This window comes from Diaphorina citri, unplaced genomic scaffold, assembly GCF_000475195.1.
Source record: "Diaphorina citri unplaced genomic scaffold, Diaci psyllid genome assembly version 1.1 scaffold577, whole genome shotgun sequence".
Lineage (NCBI taxonomy): Eukaryota > Metazoa > Arthropoda > Insecta > Hemiptera > Psyllidae > Diaphorina > Diaphorina citri.
Genome location: NW_007378011.1, coordinates 17155 through 26591, shown reverse-complemented (window position 1 = coordinate 26591; position 9437 = coordinate 17155).

Below are 9437 nucleotides of genomic sequence, written 5' to 3'. Positions count from 1 at the left end.
AATACAGAATCAACTTTTAAAAATTCCCGCGCGTGGCGTTATCACTCAAGGAGGTTGCGAGTTCAGAGAAAAAGAAAAAAGTGAGGCAACTTCCGCACAAATGCCTCTGTGGGAGATTTTACCTCTGTGGATTACTGGATTCTGTTTTGTGTTTTTTCCAGTTGCTAAAAAAATTACTGTAATTTTTAATTTAATTAAAATTTAAGTACCTATCTTTTTTATCTCTTTATCATCAATTTTATTGTGTTTTATGAGTATTTTTCATTATTTCATGTTCGGATGTAAGTAGATAGGTAAATTCGAAATGTAGTGGTGGCTCTAAGCTTTTTATCGTAGGTGATTTATCATCAAAGTGAATGGTGTTCATTCAACAAGTGTCAGTGACCAAGAGAAAGATTTGGGCAGAAAATCCAACAGGTCAGTATCTATTTCTGAAGTAGGGCCAAATTAAATTCCTACCTTTTACTCTCCACAGAAAGTACCAGGTCTGAGAATGAATAATATGTTATTTGAGCTAGTTTCTAATGAAAGATGGCAATATAAGCAAATACATTATTTACCAAGGTATTGGTATGATCTTTGGGCTTCTGCGCAAGCATAGGTGCATGGAGAACTTAAAAAGTGGCTGTTGTAGAGTCAAAATGAAACTGTAGACCTGACAACTAGGTGTCTTTGTATTAGTCACCTTGATTATTACCAAGGTACATTGATATAAGCACTCAGCCTTTGAAACCAAAATGCCTTTGGTTTTTGGTTGAACTCTGCCTTTGGTCAAACTCTAGTTAGACACAGCCTTAGGTATATCAAGTGTACAGACTTCTGTTTGGATTTAATTCCCAAGTTCTTCTGTCTCATATTGAAAGGTATTTTGGTGTCTTGTAAGAACAGATGTACCTTTGGCTTGATGCTTGCACTTGGGATGTAATTAAATAAGTAGGTAGGTACATGACATTTATAATATGAAAACATTTCTTTTGTTCCAGATGTATCAAATAATTTAGGACAACATTATTCAGTATGAATAATCACTCCTTTTCCTCTGGTAAGTTGAGATAAACATTTATTTTATGTATTTTACTTATTTGTTATTTTATGCTTCAACCAAGCTCGAAAATAGGTACCTATCTAGGAAAAATGAAATAAAAATTAACATGGAACACTTAAATTTTAGCTTAGGTAAGCGGTACTTAGCAGTGGGGGATTTATTTTCCACCCCCTAATCTCACAGATAAAATACAATATCTATAGAACTCACCAGCATTTCACCCCCTCATTATTTTTGAACTGTAACATGACAACTGTGTTATGTCAGAGTTGATAGAATTTCTAATTTAACAACAAGTTGGGAAAATGAACATGAAAACACCAAACATTTCCTTTTTCTTCTCCTCTCTTCTCATTTCTCCCTCTTGTCCTTGTTCTCCTCCCCTTCCTCCTCCTCTTCTTCCTCCTCCTCTTCCTTTTCCTCTCCTTTTACACTCTGTTTTTCTCCTCCTCCTCCTCCTACCCTTCCTTCTTCTCTTCTTCTTTTTCCTTCTCCTCCTCTTCTCTCCTTCCTTGTTTACTCCCTCTCCCTTTTCTCCTCCTTCTATACTTTGTTTCTCTCCACCTTCTTGTTCCTCCTCTTTCTACACTTTGTCCTTCTCCATGCTATTCTCTCCTATTCCAATTTTCCTCCTCACTTTCCTTGTTCTCCTCCTTCATTCTGTGTCCTCTACCTCTCTCTCATTCCATCCCATTGCTCCCTATTGCTTCTATTCCTCTCCCTCCCTTTTTCCTTTTCTCCCACCTCCTCCTCCTTGTCACTTCTGTCATATCTTCTGTTTGCTGTGACAATGTAATTTAATATGTTGATACACAAACATGTGTGTAACATAATTAATCAATACTTAGGTATACCTATACATTCAGTCACATTCCCATTCTCTCTCTCCCTCTCCCTCCCACTCCCTTTCTCTTTTCTCTCTAATTGTCCTTTTCTCTTTCTCCTTCTCTCCCTCTTTCTCTTGCTTTCTCTTTCCCTCAGTTTCTTCTTCTATTTCCTCATCTCGTTTGGGTATGTTGCTTTCTCTTCCTCTCTTGCCTCTTGCTCTAACTCTTTTTCTCACTTTGTCTGCGCCTGTTATTGTTTTCATATTAGGTCAATGGTCAGTGTACACTGGACTTCTATGCTAAGAGTCAAGGGTTTGATTCCCTTTGCTAGCAGAAATATAACTGGGCACAAATATTGAGAGATTTGCTAATTTGATAGAGGGAACTGTAAACTGCTAAGGTCTTATCATTCCGAAAGTGAATAGAGAAGGAAGACAGGATAGGAGAAAGCTAGTCGTTCCGAAAATCCGAGAATGAACTTTATCGGTTTAGGATAAAATCCCCTTCAGGCCAGAATCGAGCCCACAACCTAGTGTTTACAAGCAGACAGGCTACCCTCAAAATTAACTAGGCTAGCTTAAAAGTTCTTTAACGGCGTTCCTTAAATTATGAACATTTAAGTCGATGTTTGTTGCCATGATCTATTGGAAATACAGAGAGAGAGAGAGAGAGAGAGAGAGAGAGAGATCTCCATACTATCGAATAGAAACTTTGCGGTCTAACTCATGATATAATTGAATTAAATCATACCATTCAAAAGATGTTGAGGAGGATTGGAGAATTATTCTAGAAGAGAGGTGGAGAAGGGAGATGGAGGAAGAAGGAGGTGGTTGAATTGAGAAACTATCCAGGGAGAAATGGAACAGGATTGTAGCATGATTTGAGATGATTCGGAAAATGATTGGAGAAGGGAGGTTTTTTTGAGCAGAACAGCTTTGAAATTTTTGATTTCCATTGAAATAAGGAAAGTAATAGGTATTGGAAAGAATTCTCAAAAACTCTTCTATCTTATTGAATAATAGAAATTTCAACATGATTCTTTTTGCAACTGATTCTAAACAATATTCCTCATTAAAGCTGATTTACTCATAAACAGAGGTACTAGGGCCTGAGTAAGGTTAAGTCCTTTTTAGATAAAAATATTCAAGTATACTTTACTGTTACTATTTAGAAGTAAATAGGTACCGATGGCTAATATTCTGAGCGCTTTTGTTTAGAGACTCCATTTACACTCTACAACTAATTCGACCTAATCTACCGATACCAATACTTGGATGTACATTATTTGTGCCCATGTGTGTTTGTTCTTTGTTCAGAGGAAATTTTGACCAGATTATAAGTAAAATAGAAGCAAAGCGCTAATGACTTGAAGAAGAACTTGAAGTACAATGGATGCAACATGCAACGCTAAAACTCGGACAGACTTTGCTGGATTTATGAAGTGTTTAGGTACTTAGATGCTCCAAAGAGAATACTTCATTGCTTTATTTCTAAGTAGTAATTCTTCGTTTAGAGTTTAGGGAATTTCTAATTTAACAACAAGTTGGGAAAATGAACATGAAAACACCAAACATTTCCTTTTTCTTCTCCTCTCTTCTCATTTCTCCCTCCTGTCCTTGTTCTCCTCCTCTTCCTCCACCTTCTCTTCCTTTTCCTCTCCTTTTACACTCTGTTTTTCTCCTCCTCCTAGAAGGAATTCTTCTCTTCTTCTTTTTCCTTCTCCTCCTCTTCTCTCCTTCCTTGTTTACTCCCTCCTCCCTCTCCCTTTTCTCCCTCCTTCTATACTTTGTTTCTCTCCACCTTCTTGTTCCTCCTCTCTCTACACTTTGTCCTTCTCCATGCTATATTCTCTCCTATTCTAATTTTCCTCCTCCTCACCTTCCTTGTTCTCCTCCTTCATTCTGTGTCCTCTACCTCTCTCTCATTCCATCCCATTGCTCCCTATTGTTTCTATTCCTCTCCCTCCCTTTTTCCTTTTCTCCCCGCCTCCTCCTCCTCCCTCCTCACTTCTGTTTTTTTTTTTTTTTTTTTTTTTTTTTTTTTGTTAGGACTACCCTATTTCAATCACACACCATTTATCACATCAATAACTTAAACCAGGATACTTTGGCACAAATAGTTTTGAAACCAACTTTAACCAAATTCCGTGATTTAGTTTAGCGGATACCTCCGTCGCGTCACCTATAACTTAGGTGTTGCCAAAAATTGGTCACGCTTCTGCAGATCTTCACCAACCAAAAAAAACATCACGTGATGGCACGAATTGAAGATACCCTGTGCCAACTTTACCTGACGATGACCGTTCAGACTTATTAGATGCGGTAGCTTTTTTTTTGCCGCCATCAGTGAAGCAATGTCTGCAAGCCACTCATTCAGAATATTTGACAAACATGTTGCGTAAGTGGAACAACAGCTAAAAAAAACCTACTAATAAATATTGGGATAAAAAAAGTACCCAATAGGTAGTAAACGCTATGAGGAAAAAAAAAAAAATGGTTTGACCGATTCGGACTAGCGATGTTGCAAAAGTTGAAAGAAAAAACTATGAATTTGGCACAGTTTAACAGCTATAAGCTATGGGGTACTCGATTGATCTCGTGTTCTTAACCTTATTGCTAGATTTTTTTCTATAGGAGTTTTTTTATTTTACCATCAATCTATAGGTTGAACCCATGGTTTTTTTCTATAGGGAGGTTTTGGTATTCACTCTGAAGAGATTTTTTTCAGTAGGTAAGATCGCACATATTTTCTGGTACTGATATTTTCGTTATTGACCTACACATATTGAGATGTGTAATCGATTATACAAGACCTCTTAGGGGATTAGCCCTACCGTTATATTTCATTTTCAAAATGAGCCAAACTTTCCTTCTTTAGGATGTGTTCTGTATTAAGGAGCGCGGCAGAGCTCTGCCCGAAATGGGCCCAGGAATATTCAGGACGAAAAAGTTCGACAGCGCTACTATATTATTTTGGATAGGAGAAAGCCAGCCGGTCCGAGAACGAACATTATCCCATCAGGATAAAATCCGCCCCGGGCGGGAATCGAACCCGTGGCCTAGTGCTTACAAGGCAGACGCGCCACCAACTAAGCTAACTAGGTTGGCCCATAAGCATTGTTAAAGCGCTTAAGAGAATATTTAAAATGCCCCGTTTTCAAAAATAAATGTAGACAATGTGCTGTACATGTTGGATTAGTACTTGTAGGCAGCTATAATGCGCCTATATTTTAATTTATCAAGAGATTAGGCAATGTGTCGTACCTAGATGAATTCCTGATAATTATTTCTCAGGCGTCCATTAAAAAGATCGTAGGTAGGTACTTAAAAGTCTGGCTGAAGGACTATAAACAGAGAGTAGATCAGCGTATAGCTAGATAGGGGACTAAAATCCGCCCCGGGCGGGAATCGAACCCGCGGCCTAGCGCTTACAAGGCAGACGCACTACCAACTAAGCTAACTAGGCTGGCTGATTGTCTCCTTGCAAATTTTGCGAAACCCTAAAACATTTACTGTGAGTAATAATGAAGGAACCGTTATTATATTCTTTTTATCAGTTGTGTATTTCGACCAGGGCCTTAGCCAGGATTTCAATGAGGGTTGAGGAGAGTGGTACGTCAAGAATCCAAATAAAATTCCAAATCCAAACTCAATGAAACCAGAATACCCCCTTCTCACAGTGCTCCGTTGAGGACGCTTCTCTATTCATTGGCATGGTTTATTCATTTTCTCTTGGGTCGGTGCTAGGCTATGGTCAACGGTTGGTTCTCCGCTGTGGACGCTTACTTACTGGGTAGCTCTGATGGCAGGGGGTGGGCCCCCTCTCCCCTAAAAGAGGCCCTGATCAGTTGTATTTTGGAGTACGTCAATCAGTTGAATTGGTAGGCCAAGGTAGACAGATTGAGTGTCTTGCACTCTTATTCAATCAATCAAAATAAAAATCCGTCACAAAATAAACCACTTAGTGGCCCGAAGTAGAATGCCAAGTTCAATGGAAAGACCTTGAAGGTCCGTTCCCATTTGTCGTGACTTTTATCCGATTTTTTTTCCCGAACGTCCTGTAGGCAATGTAATTTAAAGGAGAGTGTTCCCACTACACACGTCAGGATATTTTTTCCGGACGACACAAAATGTCCTTGTAGGCAATTATCCGATTTTTTTTCCAAATGTCCTGCAGGCAACGTAATTTAAACGAGACTATTCCCACTACGCACGACACGATTTTTTTCCCCAAAGTGGGAACTGGTCTATAGTATACAACTTTCCTAGTTTACCATAGAAGTAGAATACAGGGAGAAAGTGCAAGGAAAGGTAGTCGTTATTCATATTAGAGTATAATTATGTACGTAATAATTATAATCTATTTACATCAGAGGCAAAGGTCTGTCGGGAAACCTGCACGCAAATGTCACCAACTCTTGCAGTTTTCGTCATTTTACTTTCAGCGAAGTTTGATATTTTGCCTGTTGTTGTTGACATGCATATTGCATATACATAGGTACTTGCCCTACTTATGCACCTAACTTGTGTACTTCTCAGAATTTACTTTCAAAACCTGTCCTCGTTCATTTTCAGGAAGAAAATTCCAACGGGACCAGCATTCTAGCAGAGGACGAGTTCTACGATGCGGTTGAATCTGGGTCTCAGAACTCGGAAGACCTGGGTTCGAGTCGGAAGTCTTCAATTGTTTCCCTGATACCTGCGCCGAGTAGTGCGACTGCCAATCATAGGTTATGGCCTGAAGTGAGTAACCCGCGGCCTAGAGCTTACAAGGCAGACGCGCAACCAACCAAGCTAACTAGGTTTGCACTCTGAGGCTTAGGTGTAGGGGAAAACAGCCCCAAAAGGTGGAATAAGTCTATATGAATCTACGAACCCTCAAATTTCCATAATGTATTTATTTATTACTTTATTTTTTATTTCGATTCTAACGATTCTTTCACAAGCTCAATAAACCTTGAGCTGAATCCTCCTCGTCTAAAACTTTTGCAAAATAGCTCAAGTTTGTGTTAACTGAGGTGGAAACAGCTCAGGTCTATGGCAATTCATTCTTAGATCTTCATTCTTCTCACGAAACTTTCTTTTTGTTCTTTTGTCGCAAGTAATCTAATCGACCAAATTCATCCTTGTTAATTTTCAGGAAGAAAATTCCAACGGGACCAGCATTCTAGCAGAGGACGAGTTCTACGATGCGGTTGAATCTGGGTCTCAGAACTCGGAGGACCTGGGTTCGAGTCGGAAGTCTTCAATTGTTTCCCTGATACCTGCGCCGAGTAGTGCGACTGCCAATCATAGGTTATGGCCTGAAGTGAGTAAAAAAAAAGTATAAGGTTTAAAGAAGAAAAGGGGTTTGACAGAGGGAGCTGTAACTGCTAAGGCCTTATCGTCCCAAAAGCAAAGAGAGAAGAAAGACAGGATAGGAGAAAGCCAGGCGTTACGAGAAACCTTATCTGTTTAGAATAAAATCCGCCCCGGACCAACCTCGGCGGTGTAGTGGTTAATGCGTTGGATCTTAGATCTCAAGTGAGTAAAAAAAATTGGACCGATTGCAATACTTTCTCATTACCTTGTATAGGTTCCCTATACGTAAGGGTAATGGAAAGTAAAAAGTATAAGGTTTAAAAAAGAAAAGGGGTTTGACAGAGGGAACTGTAACTGCTAAGGCCTTATCGTCCCAAAAGCAAAGGGAGAAGAAAGACAGGATAGGAGAAAGCCAGGCGTTAGGATAAAATCCGCCCCGGACCAATCTCGGCGGTGTAGTGGTTAATGCATTGGATCTTAGATCTGGAGGTTGTTGGTTCGAGTCCAAGTCGTCATAAAATTTATCTAGGTGTATTTGTAACGAGCATTATGCTAAAAACAACCAAACTCCTCTTCTTGATGTCTTTCTTGCGAGAGTAAAGGGACTTTTCAGTCCTATGCTGGTAGTATAAACAAGATGTTTTCTATTCTATTCTTTCTTAAAATCCGCCCGGGCGAAAATAGAACCCGTATCTTGGCGACATCATCCGATTTTTCACCTAGTATTTACAATTCCATATTTCGATATGATTCGTCCAAATTCAAAATTGTGCTTTTCCTTTGGCTATTACACTTGTAAGATACTTTTCCATATTTAGGGCACAGTAGGCAATGTAATTTAAATGAGAGTGTTCCCACTACGCACGACACGATTTTTTTCCGAACGACAAGTGGGAACGGTCCTTAACGCTAAAAACAGAGTGGAGAGTAAAGCAATGTAAACCATAGAGCTTTATGCTGTCAGCTGCATTTCATTACCGAACGCCTACAAGGCAGACTTGCTACCCTTCAAGCTTGCTAAGCTGAGGGCCTTTACTCATCACATTACTTTCAGTCTACTCGGTATTACTTTGAGCTTTGGATCTACTCAGTATTACTTTGCTGCACACTGTGGAAATCTACTTTGACTTTATCCCTTCCATTTTCCGAACTTTGCCCGGGTACTTTCATTACCAATTAGTTGACGGTATGATCCTTTATACGGGGTTACAGGGGGATTGAGAATTTTCTCACAATTAAAAAAAAAAATCCAATCAAATCATGAATACTGAAGCAGAGCCTTTACACAACTTCTGTGTATATCACAGCTTAATAAGCAGAGCCTTTACACAACTTCTGTGTATATCACAGCTTAGTAAGCAGAGCCTTTACACAACTTCTAAAGCAGAGCCTTTACACAACTTCTGTGTATATCACAGCTTAATAAGCTGGGGTTTACCAACTCGGGATTGAGATAAAACGAGGATTTCCCTCTCCAGGTCAATCTCGGGTTGAACTCAGTGAAAATTTTGAAAAAAAAAAAAAAAAAAAAAAAAATCTAATCAAATCATGAATACTGAAGCAGAGCCTTTACACAACTTCTGTGTATATCACAGCTTAATAAGCTGGGCTTTACCAACTCGGGATCGAGATAAAACGAGGATTTCCCTATGCTTAAAACCCAGGTCAATCTCGGCTTGAACTCAGTACTGAGACAATCCACGGTGGTAAAACTCGACCCAAGTGTCTCCTGTACTTATATACTTACTTCTGGACACCGTCTCCTTTGCAATCGATTCCCTTTTCACACTGGTAATGCCGCCACTGGTCGCTACTCGAATAAAGCATCTACTCAAATTGTCCTCACGAGGCTGATTGCACCGGACTCCGCTGTCATTTCCTATGAAATGGTCGGGCTACTCTGACATTTCTGATCCTCCCTGTAATTCCCCAGGATTAAAAGGAAACTAATTGATTGCGAAGTTCACATCAGTCAGGAAGAAAAGGAATGACCATTGAATAGGGATTTATCGTCGGTATTTTTTTCATTTAGAAATAAAGAATAAAGCTCTTTTTGAATTCGGAAATGTCTTTATCGGGCTTTTTTTTCTGGGAAATGTCTTTATTGAGCGTCTCCTCCTCCTCCTCCTCCTCTTTTACTTTTAAAAAAGTTCCCTCTATCAAAAACTTCTAACCTAGGATCCAGATTTTCCAGATAATACAACAAATCTAATCTTTTTTTTTTTTTTTTTTTTTTTTTTTAAAAAACTTTCACACCCTCCAGGG